At 45.1% G+C, this 27,193-nt stretch overlaps 1 protein-coding gene and 1 pseudogene across 4 annotated transcripts in view; both read left to right on the forward strand.

Moving 5' to 3' along the window:
* SFMBT2 (Scm like with four mbt domains 2) overlaps positions 1–27,193 on the forward strand; it is a 229,218-nt gene that overhangs the window by 45,847 nt on the left and 156,178 nt on the right. The window lies entirely within an intron of this gene.
* Positions 5,089–5,267, forward strand: LOC123389800 (annotated as a pseudogene).

Consider the following 27,193-nt stretch of genomic DNA (forward strand, 5'->3'; position numbering starts at 1 on the left):
GAGAGGGGGCATCTCGCCCACTAGGCAGCAAGGGCTAGCTAATGCCGCTTACCGCGGAGCAAGTGGCCCGTCCACAGGTTCCGGAGATGGTGGGTCGATGTACAGCAAAGTGTCCGCTCTCATTCGGGAAAGCCCGAGTAACTGATTTATAGGACTCTCAGTGCTCAGGCAGGTCTTACATTTATTTTGTATCTAGTAAGCAGGTGGCTACAGAGGGATGCAGTGTGGGGGAATAAGGAGCAAAGAGGTGCTTCTCTCTGATGGACAGGCGCTTTCTGAGTCGAATGTGTCATTATTGTAAGGAGATTAGACCTCTTCTACGAGCGCCGAGCCCCCCCTGTAAAACAGCCCTTAGTCTGTCTCCCCGAAACACGGGGCAGCCCTAAGACAGCACAGCCTCGGGGCATCGACCTGGTGCACACACCATCCCTTTTAATGAGTTTTGTGTTTTGAGACGTCGGGAGGTGAGCTGTTTTGTTGGTGGCTGACAGAGTCGCCTGGGGAAGGAGCGAGGGGCCCGGGCCCATGCTCAGACGGAGCATGGGCTGGGGACACCTGCCGGGGGCAGCTGTCACGATCGAGAACCAGGCTGACCTGCTGTGCGACTGGGTGAGTTCTGAGGTGGGGTGGGCTTGTGACTGTTCCGCTCTCTCTTGAGACGCGGTGGATGGAGACTCCACGTGGGAAGTCCCGGTCACGGGTCCAGGCCTGGGGCCTGGGACTGGCCAGAGCAAAGCAAGACTCTGGGCAGTAGCATGGGCCCTGTGGAAGACAGATCTAGAACCTACAGCAAGATTGGACACCGGACTGGGAAATATAGCAGGTCAAGGTCAGGGCTGGCCTAACCCACTGACAGGGTAGACCCCCTGAGGCAGGAGGAGGGAGCCATAAATGATGCTTCTGGGACCCCACATGGGTGACTTGAGTGAAGGGAACTTGGATGGGGCCGTGTGTGTCCTAGCAGTCAGGCCTGGGCTCGAGGGTCCTGAGCTGAGTGGTATGTTTTCCTTTTGGGATGTACCCATGAGAGGGCTTCTGAGCCTTCTTCCTCTTTGAGAAGTGCTTCCCCAGAGAGGCATCCTAGAAGCTGGGTGACTTCTGCTTTGACAGCAGCTGGTCTTTGAAACACCGTGTCTTAGATCGGTGAAGAGCAGGATGGCCGTCCGGTGATGCCGTCTAAGGGTCTGGGGAAAGCAGAGGGGTATACAAAGGGCAGACCTGAAGCTGGCGAGCACCCAGATGGTGTCCTGTGGCCTTAGCCTGTCATTGGTTCTGCCTGCTGTGCGTCCTGGGTGGCGGTCCTGGAACCACACCAGAGCCGGAGGTGGGGATTGGACCCTGGGAACGGTGCCGAGGACTTCATCAGATGTCCAGAAGCTGGGCAGCTGCTGCGTTTACGGATGGAGTGGCATTTTGTGTTGGTTATTTTCACCTTGACCTCTCTGAGGTTGGGGAAGAGTCTCTCTGCTGTTCCAGTTTCAAGGAGGGGGTTACGGTGGGGAGGGAGGGTCCTACCTTCTAGATTCTTGAGATGTCAGAGCCGGGGGAAAGCTGGGGATCGGAGAGGTGGGGAGGGCTCAGGAGCCCCTGGCCTGAGGATCTTGAGTGTCTGGTGCTTTAAAAAAACCTGACTTTATTTTTTAAGAGCAGTTTTTAGGTTTACAGCAAAATTGTGGGGAAAGTAACAGGGTTCGACCCACTCCCTGTCCCAGCACACGGACAGCCTCCCCCAGCACGAGTGTCTCCCCACTCGTTGTAACATGGATGAACCTGCGTCGTCATGGAAAGTCCGCAGCTGGCACTGAGGTTCATTTGGGGAGGGGGCGGTACCTTCTGTCGGACAGCTCCCTCATGGCAAGGATACCGTAATCTAGAGCATCCCATGACGCAGTTTTACTGCTCAGAAAACCCTCTCCGCTGCACGTACTCATTCCTCCCCAGCCCCCTCTCCAAGCCCTGGTCACCACTGCTCTGCCGACTGTCTCCACGGTCTTCCCTTTTCCAGAACGTCCGATAGCTGGAACTGTACGGTAGGTGGCCTTTCCCACCTGGTTCCTTGTCCAGTGATCTGCACTTAAGGTTCCTCCGTGTCTTCGCGTGGCTGTCCAGGGCTTGCTTTGCTCCCTCTTGTCACCGTCTCCTCTGTGGGTTTCAGCGTGGCGATCGTCACGTCACCCCTCGTGCAGACCCCGAGGTCTGGACGCTGGTGAAATGCCCAGGTAGAGCGTCCGTCCCCGTGTTTGAGAACACGACGTACCCAAGAGCTCGCATTCAGAGCAGGCCAGATATGGTCTGTGGGTTGTAGAGGTGGTCTTTTCTGTGAAAAGAATTTGTGTCAAGCATTTCTTAAAAAAGAAGTTGTCAAAGGTGAGCACGGATCTCGTCACGTACAACAGCTCTGAGGATGGAAGGAGCACCCCAAACACATGGCCCAACTCTTCCTCTTTTCAAACGTTCTGCGGGTACGGAGCAAGAATTCACAGACGTTCCGCTACTGGGAATTTTCTGTTTCTGAAGAGATTTAAGCAGAGGGAAGTGCTGCAGAACTGAAGAGAAGTGTGATTTTAGGGTTTTCGTAATTATTGTTTTTCTGGTTGTCTCCGACCAGCCGACAGAGCTGCTTAAGCATTGTTGATTAAACAATGCATATTTTTTAAAAAGCCCGTTTGATGTCGTTACACAATGGTGACTAATAGCCCCCAAAAGCCCATCGTGGACCATAGAAAGGAGTTACTGCCATTAAAATCATCTTTAATGATTTTTTTTCACGCTAGATAGTTATGTGAAGTCATTAGTATCTGACCAGCTTATTTCTTAGAAAATTCTATGATGAATATCTTCTGAGACTGTCATAAAGCAAAATAATTTGCCAACCCACACCAACTTTCCACCACCCTCCAACAGAATCAAAACAAAACTCTTCGAAAATCTCCAAAGAAAATAAAATTTAAAGCCTATTTTCTGGTTTAAATGTTTTATGGCCCTTCAGAGATTAAAGGATGATTTATATACCTTGTTTAATGTTATTGGGAGTGATACTGAATCCCAGATTTGTTTTTTGAACTGAATAAAGCACCATTTTTTTCATTCTTCATCTGTACATCTAATGTGTAATTTGTTAGTCCATCAAAATTAATGTTAGATCCCTAATGTACATGGAGTTTTAGATTTATAAGTCCCGTTAATGGTCCTTTCAGTAAAGTGTATGTATTTCTGGGGCCTGCCAGGTTGGAGTTCTGCAAAGCATTTCTGCCAGAAGGACATTCACATAAATAACCAACTGGCAAATAAGTGTCAATGAAACGTTCTATTAGCGTAGTTGGCAGCAGCTCTTTAACAAATATTTAAGTGCAGTATATTAGATTAAATTTAATTTTTTTTTGAAACGCTTGCCTATTCAGCTTCTCAGTGTAACTCGTCTTTCTGCTATCAAAAGCATGTTTTCTTTCACATTTAGAGGAATATAGGTTGACTTTGCCTGCGTATGAATACGGCTTCCTAAAAGTACAGTTGGCCCTTGATCTCGACGGGTTTGTACTGCACAGGTCCGCTTATACGTACATATTCTTGTTTTTTTCTGATATATACAGTTCAGTATCATAAATACATTTTCTTACACTTTTCTAAATGACTTTTTTTTAAAAAAAGATTTTATTTATTCATTTGACAGAGAGAGAGATATCACAAGTAGGCAGAGAGGCAGGCAGAGAGAGAGGAGGAAGCAGGCTCCTCGCTGAGCAGAGAGACCGATGTGGGGCTCGATCCCAGGACCCTGAGATCATGACCTGAGCCGAAGGCAGCGGCTTTAACCCACTGAGCCACCCAGGTGCCCCTCTAAATGACTTTAAGGATACATTATAGATTACATTTAACGTACGTACATATACGAAGGATTTGTTAATCAGCAGTTTATGTTGTCAGTAATGGTAGGCTGTTGTTAGTAGTTAAGTTTGGGGGAGTCAGAAGTTGTATTTGGATTTTGACTGCACAGAGGGTCGGCTCCCGTCACCCCCCATTACCTGCCTTGACACCCTACGTTGTTCAAGGGTCAACTGTGTTATGAAGATTTAAATGGTTTTTAGAAGCACAGGGATTGGGTTATGATTGATTTTTTCTTCTCATTTTCATGGGCCCCTTTATTTTTTTTTCTTTCCCATTTTTAGTCTCTGGGGATTTTGGCTTTATAGCACATCTGAGGTCCTTGATCGCATGGTTTATGTATCAGGATACAGCTTAAATGTCTGTTACAAAAAGACCCCCCACATACTGTGGCTCACGGTCATTTAGAAGCTTGTCCCTCCTTCCGGCAATAGGCCAGGGGTGAGTGGTTCAGGATGGGGGACCTCAGCACCACTGGGTGATGGAAACTCCAGTCTCCTTCGTGTTCCCAGCAAGAAAGACACAGGAGAGAGTCCCGGACCTGCTGCTCACCTTCCGTGGGCCAGAATTCAGCACATCACCATCCCCCATTGCAAAGGAGGGTGGCAGATGTGGTCCGCAGCTGGGGAGCCCAGCTTTGTAGCTGAACCTCCCCAGGTGTGGAAGCTGCTTTTGCTAAGAGAAATAAGGGGAAAAATGGCCTTCAGGGACAGACCACAGTGTCTGCTACAATGCATTTAGCTAACAAACACTTTTTTGAGGGTAACTATTTCATCTTTCCAAATGTCTCAAGGAAAATGTAAAAGTGCTGGAAACATAAAACCAAACCAAACTGTTTTTTTTTTTTTTTTTCCCCGTTTGGGAGTAAAAATGCATTTTCTATAGGTGATAAAGTATCTTAAATTTCTACCTTGTAGCATTTGCTCTTGATTTAATATATGTGCTTCTCCCCTGTATTGTTAACTTCTAAAGAGACTGATGGCCCACGATATGATTGCCTTTCTCACAGTTGGGGTACACCAGCAATACTCTTTACTGTGCTTTTAAGGTATACCCCAATCTGGGGCAGAAAAAAATCACTTACTACTTCTGCATTTCTCTGTGCTTAAATGTGTCATATTGGGCCTAGATTCCATTTTTCATTTTTCAAATCCTGTTTTCATAAGCTTGAGTTTATCGGTTAATATGTGTACAATATCTTTAAGAGACATCGCTTCTTGGCCTTTTGGCTCAGATCGAGTGTCGTATCTGTTCTTATCAGTTTAGTATTTTCAAGAGACCAGCAGTTCTAAAAGGCTTGTTTTAAAAATTTGCGGTGTCTTATTATAGCCTGCAAAATACCCTCACTCACAAATTCAGTGTTTTTAACTATTTAAGATGAACCTGTGGGGATAAAAGGAGCTCCCTGTCCCCCCAACCCCGGCCCCCAGACATAGCATTGTATCATTTTAGAACATACGATGGACAAGAAGATCCTGCACGTGTCTCGAAAGACAGAAGAACAAGCAACAGTTTGATTGAGTTACTTTGCACAAAGAGAAAAAAGCGAAGGTCACAGGATGTATGTTCTATGATGTTGTACCGTCAAATATGAGGCTCAAAGTTCGGCCAGCAGCTCTGGCCATTTGGGTCCTTAGTGTCGAATGGGGAGTTTGAGGCGTGAAGACGACAGAGTTCAGCTGTTCGAAGCCTTTATTCTTGCTCTGGAACACGGTAAGGGTGTAGTGCTTAGCCGGGTAGTGGTGACTCGTTCCGATTTCAGTAGCGTCAGTGGTTTTAAGCAGACTGTCTCTCGGGGCTCAAAGTAGGATTGTAAACTGTGGTTGAAGCTTCCAACCTGATCAGATTACATTCCAGTCGTTTCATGGGATTCCTTGTGAGAAACCCGGGGCTGAGGGGCTGAGGGCCATTTACGCAAAGACTGAGCACCACGTTTGGCTGGTGTGTCTGATGGGCGAGCGGAGAGGGCAGGCTTGGACGTCCGTGTCTTCGGGATCCATGGCAGCATCCTCATTGATATCCATCACTTGGCGGTTGTAGACTTGGCCTCAGAATAAAGGGTGTCAAAAATAGTTTTGAAGATACTTCACCTTAAGCTTTGATTTTCTTATGTTGGTCTACGTGGAGTGGTCTTGAAGGGACTCCGACTTTTAGAAAGGTCTGGGGAACCTGCAAGCTCCAGAATCTGGAAATTATCCTTTATAAGTTGGCCCAGTCTTCACGGATGGGGAAGCGCGATTTTCTACTTTCCGCCTCTTGCTGGGACGATTTTGTTTCCGGGGACCTCCTGGCCCTGCCTCCCTGTCCACCCCTCCCCTGTCTTCCCTCTCTTTCCCTGGGGGTCCTCTTTTGCTGCTGATTTTGCTGCCTGAGATCCCTTCCATCCTTCTTCTATCATCCGTGTGCCAGAGCTCATAAAAAATTTAAGTATGAATTACAGATGAAACAGCCAGAGAACTTTCTTCGTGCCCTCTTTTCTTTCAAGATGTCACACCCACATGTTGGTCTCATGTTCCTGACCCATGAAGGCAAAAGTGCCTAAGACTTGAGCCTTGGGCAGGGACAGATCCATGTAGGTGCGCACAGCACAGGAGTCCCACCAAGAGCCCTGGACTAATGTAGTCACATGAAAACCTGCCATGGCTTCTTACCGGAAGCGTATGAATAATTGCCAGTTGGTGGATGGTATTTGGGTCAGTGGATGAGAATACTATTAAGAGTGAACATTTTCTCCTTTCTTCTTACTGAATTTTCAGGAAACTATGACAACCCTGCCAAGAGCTTAGAGGAGTTGTGGACGTGGAGTCCCATTTTCTGCTCCTTTACCTGAAACTTCCCATGGCCTTACTAGTATGATCCTAAATCAGAATTATAAGCTTGTTCTGCCTGAATCAGTGTTGGTTTTCTTATATAGGAAGGTTCTGGCATTGTGTTCTTTTTTTTAACCCCCGACACATCTCTCTCTTCCTTTTCCCCAACGAACGCTATTGTAATTCTCCCGAAGACATTGTATTATGGGTAATACTGCTTTTACTTTTAATTTGTGTTAGAGTAGTTTATATCTTGGGTCTTTTAAGTATGGTTTCCTGGTAGTTTTGGATAAAACAAATGACATAGGACAGTGATGATTACTTTTTCTTAAAATTGGAGTTAGGTATATACACTTACATATGTTTTTGATTGGAAGACTTACTGTTGATATCTTAATCTTGTAGTCTCTCACTCCCTTCAGAATATTCTAGAATGGTAGTCTGAGTTCCCCATTCCACTGTGTATGCAAATGGATTTGTTCAGGATGCACATTTAAGGGTGCACCATATCGTGTTGGTAATAGGCTAAGAAATGTGATCTGAACACATGATTTTCGTAGTTTTCAGTCATAAATTGATTTGTATGGGATTCCCCTTTAGATTAGTACCAGTTGGCTATTAGTTTTTGAGGTTCTCCTACTGGGAAGGCTTGGTACCTCCACACTGATCCATTTTAATGAGACAGTGAGCTGCGGACCAGGTAGGTTTAAGAAGACAAAAATAATTAATGCCCAAAGTCGTCAACTTCTCAACACTATGTTGGCACATTCTGCTAAAATCTGGAGCTCTAGTCATTACTTGCTGTGGTTTGCAACTTTTATTTTTCCTAATGAATGTCAAAATACTCTTCCTGTTCTGCTTTTACAACTCTTTTATTGTGGGAAATTTCCTTATACCCCAAAGTAGATGATCTACGTGGTGACTGCCCCTACCCCCAATCTCCCCATTGCCTGACATCGATCATGGTCAATTCAAAGCCAACCTTATAAAATCAATACTCCCACCCATTTCGCCAGCCTGTATTGTTTCTGAAGCAATAATTAGCCTTCTTGTTATGTCATTTGTATGTATTTCAGTAAGTGTCTCTAATGGATAATTCTGCGCAGGCTTGTACAGAGTAATTGAGAAGCTATGGGGATTGCAAGACTTTTTATTTACAAAATGGTTTTTACAAAGTAGAACCACATATTTGTTTAAAAATATTCTTCTAGGGGCGCCTGGGTGGCTCAGTGGGTTAAGCCGCTGCCTTCGGCTCAGGTCATGATCTCAGGGTCCTGGGATCGAGCCCCGCATCAGGCTCTCTGCTCAGCGGGGAGCCTGCTTCCCCCTCTCTCTCCGCCTGCCTCTCTGCCTACTTGTGATCTCTGTCTGACAAATAAATAAATAAAATCTTTAAAAAAATATTCTTCTATTGGAAGTGAAATGTAGTCTAGTTCTTCAAAATTTTTGGATTAATAAAAATTAAAAACAGATCATCACCTCCCTGCTGCCCCCAAAACGCAAAACAAAAGGAATGCTATTTTTATTATATTTTATGATGAGTTAAGAGCTGTGAACTTCCATTTTTCTTCCATTGGGAGACCCAGGATGAACGTCAGATTTAATTGTGGTTGTTTTGAGTTAAACTTCTGTGATAAAAGTCGCTTTGTGTTACCAAACAGCTGTAGAGTTCCCGTGTTACGCATTTTCAGATGTCCTGGCGAGTTAGCACTAATCCTGTCCTATGTGATAGGAGCCTTTTGGCTCTCTTGCTGGGGTGAGCAGAGGTAGCAGTAAGCCCTGAAGAAGGTCAGGCATTGTCTTGGGATCAACATCCAACATCTAGAGTGAATTGATTATGTGTTAATATGGTGGTTACTATTATTTTATTTTTTCAAGTAGGTTCTGTACTCAACATGGGGCTCAAACTCATGACCCCAACATCAAGAGTCATATGCTCTACTGCCTGAGCCAGCCAGGTGCCCCCTGACGTAGTTATTTTTAATTGTTTTCCTTTAGAGACAGTTTTAGGAGTGGGAAGCATGGAGTTGCCATGTATCCAGAAGTTCTCTTTGCAGGAAAGTTGAGTCTAGTCTATCTAGAGGCTTTGAAACTGGCCTTTGGCTGTGCTGAGTCTTCCTGGTTCCTTGAATGAATTTCATTTGTCTACTAGGCCAGTTGTTAAAGAATTCTTGTACTCTCTCCCAGTTACCTTGTGAAAAATATTATTATTTTTAATCAACTAACTTATTCTTTTTTTTTTTTTGGTTAGGGAAAGTACGAGCAGGGGTGGGGGGTGGAGATTCAGGGAGGGGGAGAGGGAGAGAGAAGCTCAAGCAGACTCCCCACTGAGCTCAGAGCCTGATGCAGGGCATCGTTTCATGACTCTGACATCATGACCTGAGCTGAAATCAAGAGTCGGAGGCTTAACTATTAAAAATGTTACTTATTTTTATTTCAGAGAGGGGGAGGGCAAGCTTAGCAGGGAGCAGGGAGGAGATGTTCCATCTTAAGAACATGTAATTCTGGGGCAGTTCGTGTGCACTTTGGTCCTGGGTTTGCAGCATTCCAAAGTGATTCTGTAGGGGTAAGTTCCCTCTCCATCTGCTGCTGAACTCACTTTCCCACTTTGTAGATTTCCTCACTGGTTAGCCCTCAGCAGGACAAGCCAGGTTTTCAAAATTTTATTTTATTTTTTCCAATGTTTATTGCTGGCCTTTCTTTATAGCCATTGTTGCCATTGGACTGTGGGAGACAATGGAAGGAGTTGGCTTGGTTTAGGACTGTTCGTGTGGAGGACTTGGATACAGAAACACCAAAGTGTCCAAAACATCAGCGGAAAACTCTAGAGACAAGGGACAGCTCAGCAGAGTTTGCTGTGGTCTTAGACCTGTGAGATGGCGTGGCGTGGGGGTCCAGGCTGGTGAGGGTTTGTATTCTAGAAAGGATTGCAAGATAGAACTTGAAATGAACTAAGAACTCGAGTAATTGGCATTCTCGGTGTGAAAGTCACCACCCCTTGTCCTCAGCATAGATATGGGGACCCCGTCATGCTGGAGTGGGTGCTGGGGCTCTGAGGGCCCAGGAACCCGGGCCTTAAAACAGATGACCTGGCAAAGATAGCTTTTCTTCTGAAAGCGGACAGTCTCTGTTTTCTATCCTTGGCCCTCATCACAGGTGCCCACACCATGGGACGCTTGAGTCATTTGGAATATTTGCAAGCTTTCCGATAAACTATCTGTTAATGAAACAGAGAGAAAAGCTGCGTGTCTAAATCAGTGCACATATTATTTCATTGTACGTGTTGTCAGGGTGCATATTATCAGCGGAAAAGAACCGGGACTCTTCTCTTTTTCCCTGGATTAATCAAGCAGGACAGAGAAAGTCCTTCCGACGTCGGCACTGCACACAGTTGACACCACAGGGTGCGCTGTCTGTCTGTGTTCTGGAGTTTTCCTCATCTGATATTCTCTGTCTCGTGTCCTCCCCACCCCGTCCACCCCGAGACTTCGTCTTTGTCCTCTGTTGTGAAGGTGCAGTTTCAGGTCTCGGAAACCCTCCTGTTACCTCCTTCAGGTGTCTCTTCCTGGGGACTTGTCGTGAATGATTGCGTTGCTCATTCGGTGGCTCCTTTTTCTCTCGACTACCTCCGTTCCTGTGATCATCACTCTCCCGGTAGTTCTTTCCGTCTGATTTCCAGCTACCCCTTACTTTCCTGCCTAATGGCGACACCATTTTAATTTACTGATACAACACAAGATAAACCACAACCTTCTGCCAAAGTGGCTTTAGAGCATGTGTCTGCGGCTCTGCCCTTCCGGCCCTTGAGTCCTGATGAGGCTTTCCCCGGCCAGGCGGGTCCTGCTTGCGTTCAGCTCTGCGCTTCTCCTATTTGTAAAACTCTTGTCGTGAGCCAGGAACTGCTATTGTATTCAAATAGAATTCACGCTAATTCTAGTGTAAAGAAATTAGTGAGGAGAAAAGTAAAACATAATTATGCGGGAAAATAGGCTAATTTAATGACTTCATGAGCATATTTTACACTTTTATTATTTCAAGGCAATATTTCATTTGCAAATGATTTAGGAGTTTTAGAACTGTTGGAACTGAGTGAATGAAGATGGGTCGAATTAAGTACTTTAATTTTCGTATGTGTTTGCCTGATATTTCACACCAGCAGGTGCAATACTCATTAAGGAAGTGTTTGTTTTCCCTTCGAGGTGTTTTCTTTGTAGTGATCGAGGGGCTCTCAGAAAAGGGCTAGTTATGCATTACGCCATAAGGCACGGTGGCCACAAATGCTTTGAGTACAGATGTAGTCACTAAAACAATCCCATTAGAAGGTTGTAGCACAGAATCACTAGCCCGTCGCTTTCAGGTTTAATCCCTTGTTAGTGTCTAGTACTAAGAATGTAGTATCCTTTTCCTGTTATGCTAAAAGCGTTATTTCTGATTTGGACCCAAATTGAGCTCATTTGTAGGGTACCACACATCCTACACACCAGAGCGGATGGATTCCCTTTCTAAGCAAATGTGGAATGTTCTGTATCGTTTATATATATCTCTGTATTCCTGAACATGCTTTCAAGGCTGTTCCTTTTTTGAGAAAAGAGATGTTTATATGAAGTTTGCTTGTGCAAGATCTTTGTAGCAACCAGCAGGGCAGGCTTTATCCAGAAGCATGTGGTGGGTGGGGTCAGCAGGTAAAGCTGCTTTCAGGTTTCATCACTGAGCTGTGGGTTTGTTTTTTTTTTTAAATTTATTAATATATATGAGACGGGTGGGGGAGAGCATGAGCAGGAGGGGTTAAGGGAGAGGGAGAGAATCTCAAGCAGACCTCATGCCCAGCATGGAGCCTGATGCAGGTCTCCATCTGAGGACCCTGAGATCATGACCTGAGCTGAAACCAAGAGTCAGACGGTTCCTCGACCGAGCCACCCAGGCGCTCCAAGCTATGTTTTTATTTCATGCTTCCTAAGGCAGTGTAATATGGTTGGATTTCAGGACATTGGGTAGTGTTTTTATTTTTCTGATTTTTTTTTTATTGTAAAATATTACATCATATAAAATTTACCATTTGGATCCTTTCTGAGTGTATAATTGTGGCATCAAGTTCGTTCACACTGCTGTGCAACCATCATCACCATCTAGAACTTTCTCATCTTCCCAAGCTGGAACCCCGTCCCCTTTAAACCCTCACTCCCTCTTCCTCCTGCTCCAACCCCACACCCGGCATAGCTTATGGTAACCCTTCTACACTATTCTGAGTTTTTATCTGTCTGCCTTTCTTTCTTTGTTTTCTTTCTTTCTTGAGCACAAGCAGGGGGTATGGCAGGCAGAGGAGGAAGCAGGTTCCCCGCTGAGCAGGGAGCCCAATGTGGGACTCGATCCCAGGACCCTGGGACCATGCATGACCTGATCCGAAGGCAGACGCTTAACTGTCTGGCGCCCCCTGTCTGCTTATCTCTGCTGGTAAATTCCTCGAAGCCAAGTTCTAGGTTGTGCTTCCGCCGTTCCTGGCGCTTCAGAGAGGGGGATGTAGTCCATGGCTGAGTGGGGCGGTCAGCAAATGAGACTGAATTCCGCAGGTCAGCCCAGAAGCCCTGGCCTCGGGACGGTCCTTGTTAGGGGAAGCTGAGCGGCATGGCTGTATCTATGAAGAGCAGTGGAACATCCCCTTATCCTCCCCGCGACACAACAATGCTCTCACCTCAGGTCGCTGTCGGTCTAGGTCTCGGTTCTTGCTGTGGTCCACTCACGATTGGGAACACGCCGTGCAGGTCCTGGGCCTGGGATTTTCACGGCACTTCTCTGTGAGCTTCTGATGCCACTTTGGTACAGTCAAGAGAGGGAAGTAATTCCAAACAGAAGTTTTGATTTTAGGGCTGAGTTGGAGCTAATGAAAATGCCCAGCTACTGTGAAATGTGTGGCAGCGAAAAGCGTGAGCCCCGTGGCGGGTCCCAGGGCCCGGCTTCTGGCTGTGCTCTGGATCTGACTTTGTAAAAGGTGGGAGCGAGCTCCGGAGATTTCAGAAGGAGTCTCCATCCTGTTCTCCGGGCAGGTGGCCGGGACAGTGAGCCACTGGGCAGCCGTGGGGTGTACTTGACTTTCTTCTCCTTCTATGTCAGTATTTGATGATTTGATCCCGTTGTCAGCAACTGAAGGTGTTGGCGCTGGAAGTAAACTGTGTGTCCCTGGGCTCTGAGGGCAGTGTGGTCATAGGATGCACGGAGAGTTCCTCCTGCCCCTTGCTGGGACCGCTCAGCAGTGCAGTCTTCCCAGACACGAGGCATTTCCCAGGGTCAGCTGCGATGTGCACAGAGTCCTTCAGGGCCGTGCTTTCCCTACATACCATTCCACAGCTGCTTCCGCGTTTCTTTGCTTCATGTGTTTCCTTAAGACCAGCGCTGTATGTTGTCAGTCTTAAAGACAGATGAGATTATCCACCATGATCAGGTGGGATTCATTCCTGGGCTACAAGGATGGTTCAACATTCGCAAATCAATTCATGTGATACAACAAATTAATATGAGAAGAAAGAAGAACCACATGGTCCTCTCAATTGATGCAAAAAAAGCATTTGACAAAATCCAGCATCCGTTCCTGATTAAAATGCTTCAAAGTATAGGGATGGAGGGAACATTATTGAACCTCATAAAATCTATCTATGAAAGACCCACAGCAAATAGCATCCTCAATGGGAAAAAGCTTGCAGCCTTCCCGTTGAGATCAGGAACAAGACAAGGATGCCCACTTTCACCACTCTTGTTCAACATAGTATTAGAAGTCCTAACAACAGGGGCGCCTGGGTGGCTCAGTGGGTTAAGCTGCTGCCTTCAGCTCAGGTCATGATCTCAGGGTCCTGGGATCGAGTCCCGTATCGGGCTCTCTGCTCAGCAGGGAGCCTGCTTCCCTCTCTCTCTCTCTGCCTGCCTCTCCGTCTACTTGTGATTTCTCTCTGTCAAATAAATAAATAAAATCTTAAAAAAAAAAAAAAAAAGAAGTCCTAGCAACAGCAATCAGACAACAAAGAGAAATAAAAGGTATCCAAATTGGCAATGAAGAAGTCAAACTCTCTCTATTCGTATATGACATGATTCTTTATATGGAAAACCCAAAAGATTCCACCCCCAAACTACTAGAACTCATACAGCAATTCAGCAACGTGGCAGGATACAAAGTCAATGTGCAGAAATCAGTGGCTTTCTTATACACTAACAATGAAAATACAGAAAGGGAAATTAGAGAATCGATTCCATTTACTATAGCACCAAGAACCATAAGATACCTGGGAATAAACCTAACCAAAGAGGTAAAGGATCTGTACTCGAGGAACTACAGAACACTCATGAAAGAAGTTGAAGAAGACACAAAAAGATGGAAGACCATTCCATGTTCTTGGATCGGAAGAATAAACATTGTTAAAATGTCTATACTGCCTAGACCAATCTATACTTTTAATACCATTCCGAACAAAATTCCACCGGTATTCTTCAAAGAGCTGGAGCAAATATTCCAAAAATTTGTATGGAATCAGAAGATACCCTGAATTGCTAAGGAAATGTTGAAAAACAAAAATAAAGCTGGGGGCATCACGTTACCTGATTTCAAGCTTTATTTCAAAGCTGTGATCACCAAGACAGCATGGTACTGGCATAAAAACAGACACATAAACCAGTGGAACAGAGTAGAGAGCCCAGATATGGACCCTTAACTCTATGGTCACATAATCTTCAACAAAACAGAAAAAAATATGCAGTGGAAAAAAGACAGTCTCTTCAATAAATGGTGCTGGGAAAACTGGGCAGCTATATGTAGAAGAATGAAACTCGACCATTCTCTTACACCGTACACAAAGATAAACTCAAAATGGATGAAAGACCTCAATGTGAGACAGGAATCCATCAGAATCCTAGAGGAGAACATAGGCAGTAATCTCTTCGATATCAGCCACAGCAACTTCTTTCAAGATATGTCTCCAAAGGCAAAGGAAACAAAAGCGAAAATAAACTTTTGGGACTTCATCAAAATCAAAAGCTTCTGCACAGCAAAGGAAACAGTCAACAAAACAAAGAGGCAACCCACGGAATGGGAGAAGATATTTGCAAATGACAATACAGACAAAAGGTTGATATCCAGGATCTATAATGAACTCCTCAAACTCAACACACATGAAACAGGCAAACATATCAGAAAATGAGCAGAAGATATGAACAGACACTTCTCCAATGAAGACATACAAATGGCTGTCAGACACATGAAAAAATGTTCATCATCACTAGCCCTCAGGGAGATTCAAATTAAAACCACATTGAGATATCACCTTACACCAGTTAGAATGGCCAAAATTAACAAAACAGGAAACAACATGTGTTGGAGAGGATGTGCAGAAAGGGGAACCCTCTTCCACTGTTGGTGGGAATGCAAGTTGGTGCAGCCTCTTTGAAGAACAGTGTGGAGATTCCTCAAGAAATTAAAAATAGAGCTTCCCTATGACCCTGCAATTGCACTCCTGGGTATTTACCCCAAAGATACAGATGAGGTGAAAAGAAGGGCCATCTGTATCCCAATGTTTATAGCAGCAATGGCCACGGTCGCCAAACTATGGAAAGGACCAAGATGCCCTTCAACGGATGAATGGATAAGGAAGATGTGGTCCATATACACTATGGAGTATTATGCCCCCATCAGAAAGGATGAATACTCAACTTTTGTAGCAACATGGATAGGACTGGAAGAGATTATGCTGAGTGAAATAAGTCAAGCAGAGAGAGTCAATTATCATATGGTTTCACTTATTTATGGAGCATAACAAATACCATGGAGGACAAGGGGTCTTAGAGAGGAGAAGGGAGTTGGGGTAAATTGTAAGGGGAGGTGAATCATGAGAGACTATGGCCTCTGAAAAACAACTGAGGGGTTCGAAGTGGCGGGGGGGGGTGGGAGGTTGGGGGAACTAGGTGATGGGTATTATAGAGGGCACGGATTGCATGGAACACTGGGTGTGGTAAAAAAATAATGAATACCATTTTTCTGAAAATAAATTAATTTAATTAAACAAAACAAACAAACAAAACAAAAAATAAACAAACAAACAAACAAATAACAAAAGGGAAAGAAGAAATAAGATGGGAGGGGAAGCAGGAAGGAAGATCCGGGAGGGAGAGGATGTATCTTTCTTTCCTGTTGCACCGAAGGGGATAGTTGGTGCTGCGGAGAAGTTTCTAGAAGTGGCCTGGGCTGAATACAATATCATAAGCATCTGGTTTGCCAATGTCCTCCTTAGCAGAGATGTTCACAATGTTCTACAACAAGCCTCTGAAGACACTTTGACCCTTGAGAACTCCGGACAGCTGCATGGTGGACACCCTCTAGAGTTCTCTTCCCCACAGGGGTAATACCCACAGGTGCTGCGTCAGTACCGCAGGTGGCCACAGGCACTGAGTCAGTGTCCACATGTGCCCGGGGTACTGAGTCGCTAGGCACCACTGTTTGGCAGGCATTACAGTAAGCCCTACAAGCTTTATGGGACGCAATGTTTAGTCTTGAAAGATATTTGAATTGTTCTCTGCATATTTTTTTTGTTGGTGCCTTTTTTCTGTTTTTCCCTATTGCAAGGGGGTAGCAAGTCACAAAGCTAAATTGTGAAGGAAGTTATTTCTCTTAGGCTCATGGCGTTACTGAGGCATCTCAAGGACAGAAGCAGGATGTGCAGTCGTGAGTGGTGACACCAGATTCCTCGGTTCTCTGTGTGTTTCTGCATTCGTTTGACGCACCTTCACAGAAATACCCACGTTTTAATGAAACGCTTTTCTCCCCCCGCCACCCCCGAGGAGAGTTACAGCAAATGGCCCACTCGACTTGTTTTCAGCTGGCTTCTCATTAAAGCATTTTATACGGAGGGGACTGAAAGTTGTTAAAATTTATCAAGCCTCTTTTTCTTTTATGAGGATAAATAAATATATGTTAGTTTAATATGAACAGTGAACTCACTGAAGGATTCCGCGCCTTGTCCATACCTTTCTTTCCCGGTTAAAGCACACTTTTAGGAATAAGCACCACCGGTAGCCCTGTTACTTAGATTAACGTGAATTAGCGCTGTTCATGTTCCTATTATCTTGTCATGCCACTGGGTAAACTCTGGGGTTCTTCGGAGAACAGAACAAGTCGGATGGATGTAGACGGAGAGAGAACTATAAAAGCAGGTTTACTGTAGGAATTGGCTCACAGGGTTATGGAGGCTGAGTGGTCCTGTGACCTCCGTGTGGAGGCTGGGGACCAGGAGGGCCAGTGGGGTGAGTCAGCCCCAGTCCAAGAGCCTGGGAACTGGGGGCTGATGGTCTAAGTCCTGAGTCTGCGTCTAAAGGTCCAAGAAGCAGGAGCAGCGATGTCCGAGGGCTGGAGGAGACGGATGGTCCTAGCTGACACAGAGAGCGGATTCGCCCTTCCTCTGCATTTTGCTCTGCTCAGGACCTAAGTGGATGGGATGATGCCCACCCACCCACACTGGTAAAGAGATCTTCTTTAGTCAGTTCGCTGGTCAAATGCTCATCTCTTCTGGAGACACGCTCACACGAACCCAGGAATCATGCTTTGCAGCTGTCTGGGCGTCCCTCTGCCCAGTGACGTTAACACTATTGTAGTCTCACCAAGAATTTCTGGAGCATCCTTCTCGGTCCCTGGAATGTAGACTCAATGCCTTCTTGGCTACCCTTTCTTACCTTAGTCGAGAACGTTCATTGGATAAACCCGAAAGAAACAGAACAAAGTATAAAGCTGTGGTTCCCAGAAGGGCTGTAACTATTCTCCGTTGTTTTGGCTCAAGGATGCATGTGGGTTGGACATAGCGGGGAAGCCGTGCCTCTTGGGGTCTTTATCATTTCATCTGTGAAGTGGGAGCATGAGGCCAGATCGGAGCGCTCTGTGTTGGCTGCAGGATGGGGGCTGGGAGTAGACGGACGATGTTTTAGAGAGATACCTCCGAAGCGGCTGAGCTAGAGGAGGATGGGTGTAAGAGACAAACACTATTCTGGAAAAGCTCTCCATGCGGGAGCGCACTTCGGTCGCTCATGCCTCCTGGGAAAATGACATTCGATGTTTATAAGGCAAAGACTGTTGGATTCAGGAGCTTAAAGGTTGTTACTTGAGATTCTTGTAATGGTCAGTTTTGACCTGGTTTTCTTGTCCAGATACACAGTGAAAATTATTTCCCTTTTGAAAAAAATTCACAGGCTCCCAGGGAGATGGTGGGTCAGGCCTCGTTATATGTGCTGCGGAGTGATGGGAGGGGGAGAAGAGATCTTAGCAGGCGGGAGATTGACTAGACGTGGCTCACAATGAGAGTCTTATTTCTGTACAGTAACGTGATGAGTGAGGAAGGTCTGGTAGGCTGGAGTGCTCATGTCAGGGTGCGATGTAGGAAAGAAGTCACAGCAGGACATCAGTGGGCATGGCTTTTAAAGAAAACAGAAACAAAAACACCCTCCCCTTGTGCCGTGTCAGGGAGAGCAGGGGCGGAGGCCGGGCTCTCTCCCAGGCCTGCTGCCCCCGAGTTGGACGGAACCGCGCTGGAAAACGATGTCAGACTCCGGACACTCATCCTGCATTTTCAACAGAATGAATCCGAGGGAGGAGAAAAGGCACCAGGAGTCTCTTTTCCTCTGCTTCCTGCCACAACAAAGAGGCATTTTGATCAGAGACAGGTTTTATAGAAGCAACAAAAATTAAATAAGCACACGTGACTGGGGAAAGAGCAGGCTGTAGGTGAGACGAGAGACAGACAGACAGGGACGGGGGGTGAGATGAGGAGGAGGAAGGGAGAGGGAGCGATACACTTTGGCTAGGGTAGCCTAGCTTGATGGTGTTTTCTTGATTAGGTAATTATGGTGATTACCAATTACTAAGTGCAGCTTCTAGCTGACACACCTCCTGGGGGGTGGGGGGCTCGCCGCAGCTGCCTGAGGAAGGGTTCAAAGGCTGTGTGATGAGGCCATGGGGTGCTGACGTACTCCGCTGACATGCATCCTCCGAATGAGACAAAAGGCATTAATTACGTTTGATCATAGCAAGTCGGGATGTGATTCAAGTGAATTCTGGGGTGAGCCGGAGAGGGAGTAAGTCTACACGGCGACCTGACGGGAGTCTCACAACAGTGGCATTGGAAATAGCTGGTCTAGTTACTTTGGAAAACGGTGGGAATTGTTGTAAAGTTAGCCACAGGACTGATTTATCTTTCAGGATGTTCGGTAGCGGAATCTTGAGAAACAGGCTGCAACACAGTTGTCAGAGAATAGAGTTCCCCACATTAAAATGCCTTCACCAGCCATTATTTGGGCAGAGAATGAAGAGATTTCTAGATGTGTACTGAGGGTGGTCCCTAGGGCCAGACTGACCATAGGGAAACTTCCTTCCTTCCCAGAAACCTTGAGGCACGTCTTTAGGGCTTCTCAGACCCCCACAGGTTTGGCAGCTATGGTACTTTTAAGTAGAACGCCATGTCTCTTTGACATATTTCCCGTTGAGGGTGGGGTCTGGTCACTTATTCTGAGGCCAAGTCATAAAAGGCCATATGACGGCCACCATATTGGCTGGAACAGGAGCCCTTGGGAGCCTGAGCCACCACGGACTAATGCCCTTCACGCTGAGCCACCACGGACTGATGCCCTTCACGCTGCCCTCACGCTGTGAGACTCCTTGGAGTCTCCCAGCCTTGGAGTCTCTCAGCCAAGGCCCTGGTATTTGTGGAGCAGAGGCAAACCAGCCCTCTGTACCTGTCGCAATTCCCACCACAGGATGTGTGAGACCAGCGACCGACCAGTGCTTGAGGCTACTCCATGCTGGGCTCATTTGTTCTGCGGCAGTACCACAGTGCTGCTTCTCAAGCTTGCGCTTGATGGGGCTCATCATGCATGCACTCCAGTTCTCACTCCGCCTGCTCTGTGGTCACTGGCAGCTCCTCGGACTAGACCTGCTGGCACGCAGCATGGTTTATGAGAAGCTCTCTGTAACCGGACACCTGGCATCCCAGCAGAGGCTCTTCTTTCTCTTTATGGACTTGGGTGGAAATGTGTCTGTCCACGGTCTTCTCAACCTCTGCTGTTAATGTTTGCTGGTCTGTGGAAGACTGCTGTGATGGTACCAGTGTTGGAGGTCGTGTCATGGTTTTATAACCTCGCTGTGTCCATGTGGAAGCAGGAAGAGTTTTGACCCTGCTGAGAAAAAGAGCCACATCTTTGTGTCGTAGCCAGTGAATGCTAGATGCTTGGTAGCCTTTCGTGTGTTCCCAGGAAGGCCGAGTTTGGGACAGGAAGGAGAGACGAGGCAAGCTGTCAGGGTTTCCAAGGCTCATGGCTGTTGGGTCTTCCATGGTAGATGTGTGTGATGATGGAGATACTTCAGAAATCATCCAAAAGGGCATGATCTGCCATTACAAACTTGGAAGGACATTGCTTGATTGGTTATAAATCAACAAGGAGAGGTAAGTCCTGGGTTCCAACCATCAGAGAAGGTAGCCTTGGTCTCCTGTTCAGCAGAAATCGACAAGAGGTTCAAGGGCTACACATTTGAACTATTTACAGTCTCCTTGTTCTTATAAACAAATAATTTTTTAAAGATACAAATCTTTTTGTACAAAAAGGGGAAACATTTGTCTTGCAGGTGTGAAAGAAAGATGACCTCTGGAAGTGAGTTCTATCTGGGACTCTTAGGATTTTGGTGTTTACTTCGCCAAAGAGGAAAATGTTTTGTTCAGAATAGGATAGCCATGTGCAGAACCTTGAAAGTGGTTGTAAACCATACACAAAAATTACATAAAAATAAGTCAATACATATTATAGGTCTAAATGTAAGACGTAAAACTATGAAACTTCTAGAACAAACCATGGGGCAAAATCTTCATGACCTGGGGTGAGACAAAGAGTTTGTAGAAGTAAGACCAGAAAACAGGTTGGTAAATTCGATTTCATGAAAGTTAAAAACTTCTGTTGTCTGGGGGCACTTGGGTGGCTCAGTCGGTTGAGTGTCTGGCTCTTGATTTTAGCTCCGGTCACGATCTCAGGGTTGTGAGATCGAGCCCTGAGTCGGGCTCCTTGCTGGGTGTTTCACCTGCTTCAGATTCTCTCTTTCTCTCTCTCCCTCTGCCCCTTCCCTCTCCTCTAAAAAAACGAAAACAAAAACAAATTTCTCCTGTATGAAGGACTCTGTTGAAAGAATATGAAGACAAGCTGCTCCCTGGAGAAAAACATTTGCAAATCACATGCCTGGCAAAGCATTTGTGTTCAGAATCAAAAGGACTCTCAAAATTTAACATGGAGAAAAAAAAGTAACCTAATTAGAAAATGGGCAAAAGGCTTAAAAAGACATTACACCAAAGAGACACAGAGATGGCAGATAAACCCATGCAGGTGTACAGTGTCATTGGCCATTAGAGAAATGCAGATTAAAACTGCACCAAGGTACTACAGTACTCCTGTTGGAATTCTAAAATGAAAAAAAGAAAAAAAATCACTGATAGTACCAAGTGTTGGCAAGAATATGGAGCAACTGGAACTCTCGTACATTGTTGGTGAGAAAGTCAAATGGGAAATCCATTCTGGAAACAGTTTGTAGGTTTTTTAAAAAAATACATTTAAACATAGGTTTACCATAATGACCCAGCAATCATATGCCTAGGTATCTACCCTGCGGAAATGAAAACTTAGGTTCACGTAACATCTGTGTATAAATGTTTATGGCACTCTGTTTGTAGTTGTCCCAACTGGAAACAATCTGTATGTTTTTCAGAAAGTGAATGAGTAAATATATAGGCATGTCCATGTCATGGAATATTATCCAGCAGTTCATGGAATGGACTATTGATTGATCTACGTAGCCACTTGAAACAATCTCAAAGGCATTAGGCTTGGTGGAAGATACTAGTCTCAAAGGGTATGAACTCTGTGATTCCATTTATAGGACATTTCTTTGAAAGGCAAAAAACTATAGTGATGGAGAATATCCGTGCATGCCAGGGACTTCGGACAGAGGCAAGGTATGCCTGTAAAGGGATAAAGGAGAGAACTTTTATTTTGGAGGGGTGGGGAGAATGATGGAACTGTCCTGTATCTGATTGTGGTGGTGGTATTGTGAATTTTTGGAACTGTACACCCAACAAAGGTCAGTTTGCCCATGTGATAGAAAAAAAAAATAAAGTTAAAGAAACAATTCTTAAAACTTTTGTAGATGCAAACGAGGCATGAGAGAACATCTCCTTGTCAAGAAAATCTGGTTTCTCTATGGCAGCTGGCTGCCCAAATGAGAGAGGCAAAGAAGAGCATTGACTGGCAAAACTCCCTCGTGTGAAGATGGCAGCAAGAAGGACTTCTCGTCCTGTAGTTGTCGGGGCCTGGTGACACCCCTAGGCTTGTCTTCTTTTTAATGTTGACCTCCTTCGGTATTATTACCCAAAGAGATGCATGGAGGGATTGGAATGCCCCCACCTCTCACCTCCATGCACATAAATAATGGAATTTGATTGGGTTTTAAAAGGAAATTTGAAAGAGAAAGAGAAATTGCTTTGGGGTCAGGAAGAATGATTATGAAGAACCAGGGATTTGAAATTTTTGTTTCTCAGTGTACTGGGTAGATATTTAACTGCATAATTCAAAATTGAGGCTAATTGGCATGTACTGCTTAGAAAATTAAAGAGTAAACTTGATACTCTTGTGTGAGCTGAAGAAAGATTTATTTCGAGACAACATGAAGGGTTATCATTGGTATTTGTACTACTACTAATGCTCACATGGGATGTCAGAAGTGTTCTGTAGCTGCCTATGATGGTTTCAGAGCAGAATTCAGAGCTGAAGTTATGGAATAAGAGAGATCTGTGATCCCCAGGAATGCTTTCTTATAGCTTGGGAACATTGCGGAATTAGCAGGGCAGTTACTGATGGGAAGGAGCCAATGATCCCAAGTGTCCTGCAGCATATGGGGCCGTCTGTATCACGGAGAATTGTTCCCATGACCTTGGAATGTCCTGCTGGACAGCGGAGGGGAAACACCTGTACATAATTCACAGAGTTTGGAACCCGATTCCAACTCCCAAGCTGCTTTGTATAGTTCTGCAATAGTATGAATTTCTCAGGCATGTGAGCACCCAGTAAATGGAAGGAAGGTTATAGTTGTTTTGTCTGGGACCTTAATAAGAGTTGTTCACTTGTAGGAGACAGTCTTCACTGGCTCCCATATTCTTGGTGATAGTTGAGCAGCGGGCAGCACGCAAGATTCCGTGCGTGTCTGCGCTTTGCATTCAGGACAGTTCCATGTTTGCAAACACAGATGAGGGTACCTGTCCTTCTTTCAAGGTATCCCCTGGAAAAGAGGGCCGGCAGTACTCGGCTTGATCCGTTCTTCTTTTAAATTCCAGTTGATTTGTTCTAAGTAGATAAAAGCTTTGACTACCACATTCTGCCTTCTGGGAGGACTGTACCAGAGCATTTACCTACTGAAACACACTTTATTTTGGTATAAATTGCTTTCCATTTATTATTCTTTTATGTCAAAATTTGGGTATTTTTAAAATTAAAAAAAAAATGTATGTGAAGTGGGTATCCTACCAGGATAATAAAGGGAATGTTGTGAAGTGTTCGTATGAAGAGAGGTTACACATGCATGGTTCAGCACCGAGACCTTGACTAACGGAAGTATTTTATACTTCTCCAGGTGCAACTTCATTATTTCATTTATGCTCTATTTTTACTATATATTACCAGATGAATGTTTGTTTTTCTCCAAATTCATGTGTTGAAGCCCTAACCCCGAGTAGGGGTGTATTTGGAGATGAGACCTCTAAGGACATAATTGAGGTTAAGTGAGGTCAAAAGAGTGGGGCCCTGATCCCATAGGATTTGTATCCTTATTCGAAGAGACACCAGAGAGCTTGATGGCTCTCTCTTCTCCCTAAAAGAAGAGGTGGTGGGAGCACACATCAGGGAGGAAACAGCCTAATGCCAAGAAGAGGCCTCAGAATGAGACCTACCTTGAGGGCACCTTGCTCTTGGATGTCCAGCCTCCAGAAGTCGGAGAAGTACATGTCTGTGGGTTCAGCTGTTCTCGCTGGCGTTTTGTTATGGCAGCCCAAGCAGAATACTGCACTGTAGGTTTCTTCCAGCTGATCCAAATCACCACCTCCAGGGGGGTGTTAGTGAAAGTGAGTATGGCCGTTACCTGCCTTCGGGTACACTTGGCATTGAATATGGGAAGGAAGCCAGGACCGTGAGAACCCAGACCAGAGGTCTGAGCTCAGCCTGTTGGTTCCAGGAGTTCCCGGATGGCCCCCTCTGTTCCACTCCTGGCTTCCTCTCCGGTGTCACCTCTTACTGTCCTAATTCTGTTAGTTGTCAACACAGCATCGTGACCTGAATTGCAGCGGTCGGTCGGCAGACCTCCATTCTCTAAGCTACTGAAGATGCTATAGAGAGAACTTTGCCCCCACAAACACAGAATAACCTGATGGACTTCTTTGTGTGTGTGATTGTATTAATGATTCCTACTTGCTGTGACACATTCTGTCGGTTTAGGAAAGGGCAGAAAAAAATGAAAATGTTCATGAAATATCATTATGTAAAGATACCCACTATTAACATTTTGGAGTTCTTTTTCCACAAAGCTTCCTGCAAATGCACAGGTCACCTCCCCTCTACATGCCCGTATTTATAATAACAGGCATTCAATTTTATGTTTGTGGGGGCCTGCCTATCTGCTGTTCCATAAATTGCTTTTTAATGGTTTTTCTTGGATGTCTTCGGCAGTAAATATGGATGGATATGTAGCATCTTAAATAGCCCGGTAGAGTTCCATTGTATGCCTGTTCTCTGATGGAGATAACAGGTTCCTACCTGATGGGCTTTTTTTTTTGGGGGGGGGATATATATATATATCTATCTCCAAATATAATGTATGTATTTTTGCTAAAAAGAAACAGCATTCCACGCAAAGTTTTTGGTACACATCTTTCTGTTTTAGGGGACTCTCCATCAATCTGTGCTTTCCTTTTAAAAACCTTTTTTTTGGGACATACCGAACATACAGAAAAAGCACAGAGTTTAAAATAAAAAAGACCCGCACCGTCCTGAGATAGCCCTGTCAAATTCTCACGTTCGACATACTTCAGATTAAAAAAATAAACTGGTGCAACCCTGGGTCTGTCTGTTTTCTTTCTCTCCAGGGCTGACCACTCTCGTAAAGTGGGTTTCATTTACCCATCCATGCTTTACGTAGCATGTTAGTTTCTCCATTAATAACACAACATTTTTACACATGTTCAGACTCGACACAGATGGCATCAGTACAAATAATTCTTCCATTTGCCTTTTATGCCTCTACCACAACTTCTCAGTTTTCCTCACGGTAGACGTAACATTTTCCCCAAATTCTCATAATGATGAACCACAGTCCTGCAAAGAACTGCCTTGGCCAAGCGTCCTGGTTTCCATGTGAGAATTTCTCCAGTGATAACGCAAGTCTTGTTGTGGGGGGTCTCTGGTCACAGCAGCCTGTGAACATGGCATTTTCTCACATCCTTGTCAATGCCAAACTTCGCTGTTGCGGTAGGCGTGAAATGCTGCCGTCTTGGGGCTTTTATCGGTATCTCCCTGGACTAGTATGGTTTTGTCTTCATATGTTTACTGGCTGTGAGGGTTTCTTTCACCCACTTTCCACTGACCCCTCTCCGCCATTTTCTCAGTCTGTTCATCAGACATTTCCTTTGTTGTTCTTGCTTCTTTGCGTCTTCCATAAGCATTCTTTATTCGTTCCAAAGTGTTCTTGTGTACTTCTAGAATTTATAATGTATTAAAGGTCTCTCCTCTGGAATTGATGGCAGGGTAGGCTGGGAAGTGATGTTCTGTTACTTCTCTCTGTGGTGATAACCAGTGTTGGCATACACAGGACTATCCCCTGACTCTTCCGTTCCCCCATGGTGGGCGCTGCCTTCTCTGTCATAGTTTCTCTCTCTCTCTCTCTGTGTGGAGGTGGCTTTTTAGGTGGCCTCTTCTGTTCCCTTGTTCCCTTTTCCTTTCCCTACAGCTGTCCACATGTTTTAAGCACTACTGCTTTCTGGACAAAGTCCTTCATACTGCACCCCTGACTTTTTCCTTGTCACAGTTGTCTCAGGAAAGATGTTCTCAGTTTGAGTCACAGGCAGTCTGAGGGGGGGAATGCCGAGGGTGACCTAGGGCGGTAGAGTGTAGGGCTGGTTGTTTGTACTTGGAAGCTTCCACCTGTGGTACCATGTGACTTTCTTCCATGTGGACCATGAGGTGTAAAGGTTTGGGGAGTACGAGTCCTGGCCATCCATACTCCCTTGACATTCCATGTCAATTTAGAGGTCATATTTGTCAAGTTCTCTGGAAACTCCTATTGGAATGTTGACTGGAGTTGCACAGAGTATATTAGTAGTTGAGGAATTGGAATCCATTTGCTGTGGAGTTCTGTTTCTGGAAAAAAAAAAGTACATTGCACATGGAAGCATCTCTACTTTAATTGTCAAAGACATAGTCTTAAGCATCTCAAAGCATCCAGATGAGTAGTAAAGCCCTACTCTCAAGCAGTTAGCCTCTTTGGAAGTGGACAAAACAAGGCAACAAAACACTAAGGGTAGGATATTGTGATTATCTTAAGAAACGTACAGACAGCTTGTGGAGAAGAGATCCTATCCCCAAGGCACCCCTTATGACTAGACATTTTTTCTTGGACACCGTTCACCCTCAGTTGCTACAACGATGCTGATAAATGCTTTAAGTGGAACTTTGAGTTTTTAAAGGAGAGATACACATTTTCTTTTTTAAATGAGAACGTCCTTTCTCTTTCCTTTTGGAGAGATCATTAATTTGTTTTATATATGAGTAATCCTGTAATAAAACTTGTCATATTATTAATTAAAAAGAACACGTGCTGGGTCCTGAGGGAAATCAGTTTTACGGAGAAGAGCGTGAGTGAAATTTTCAGTAGGAATGTCTTTTGGGCAATTTGTTCATTCTCTTGACTGTTGCAGCCAGTAGAGGAAGTGAGCGCTTGGCTACGTCTGCTGTGCCAGCGAGTGGGGCTGGCTGACTTGAATTAGAGGGCGGTTTGCATTTGCAAAATCAGTCATTTTCATCTCCCAACGAAGAGTGGCATTTGGACTTAGCATGATGTAGTAAAGATTGTGGATTTGGGGGCCAGAAAGACCGCTTTTGAAATCCCTGCTTCAACCCCTCACCTTAGATGGAGTGGACTCCAGGACAGACTATCTTCATCTGGAAAAATGGGGATGATATTAATGACCTTCAGAATCTGGTGGTGACCATGAAAAGACACGTGGTGATGGACCTGCCTACCCGTGAGCGTGACTCTTCTTTCCTCTGGGATGGTGTTTCCTGTTTCTGGTAGCGAGGTGCTTCCCTGAGTGGTTATCCTGGAAAAAAACATCTCAGGAAAGAAGGTTTCAGAGTGTCAGCTCTTTTCTTCGATCACTGAAGATTAATTCTCTCTTGATGAATGGTCTGAA

Source organism: Mustela putorius, unplaced genomic scaffold (genome assembly GCF_011764305.1).
Source record: "Mustela putorius furo isolate JIRA1106 unplaced genomic scaffold, ASM1176430v1.1 tig00004033_pilon_pilon_pilon, whole genome shotgun sequence".
Classification (NCBI taxonomy): Eukaryota; Metazoa; Chordata; class Mammalia; order Carnivora; family Mustelidae; genus Mustela; species Mustela putorius.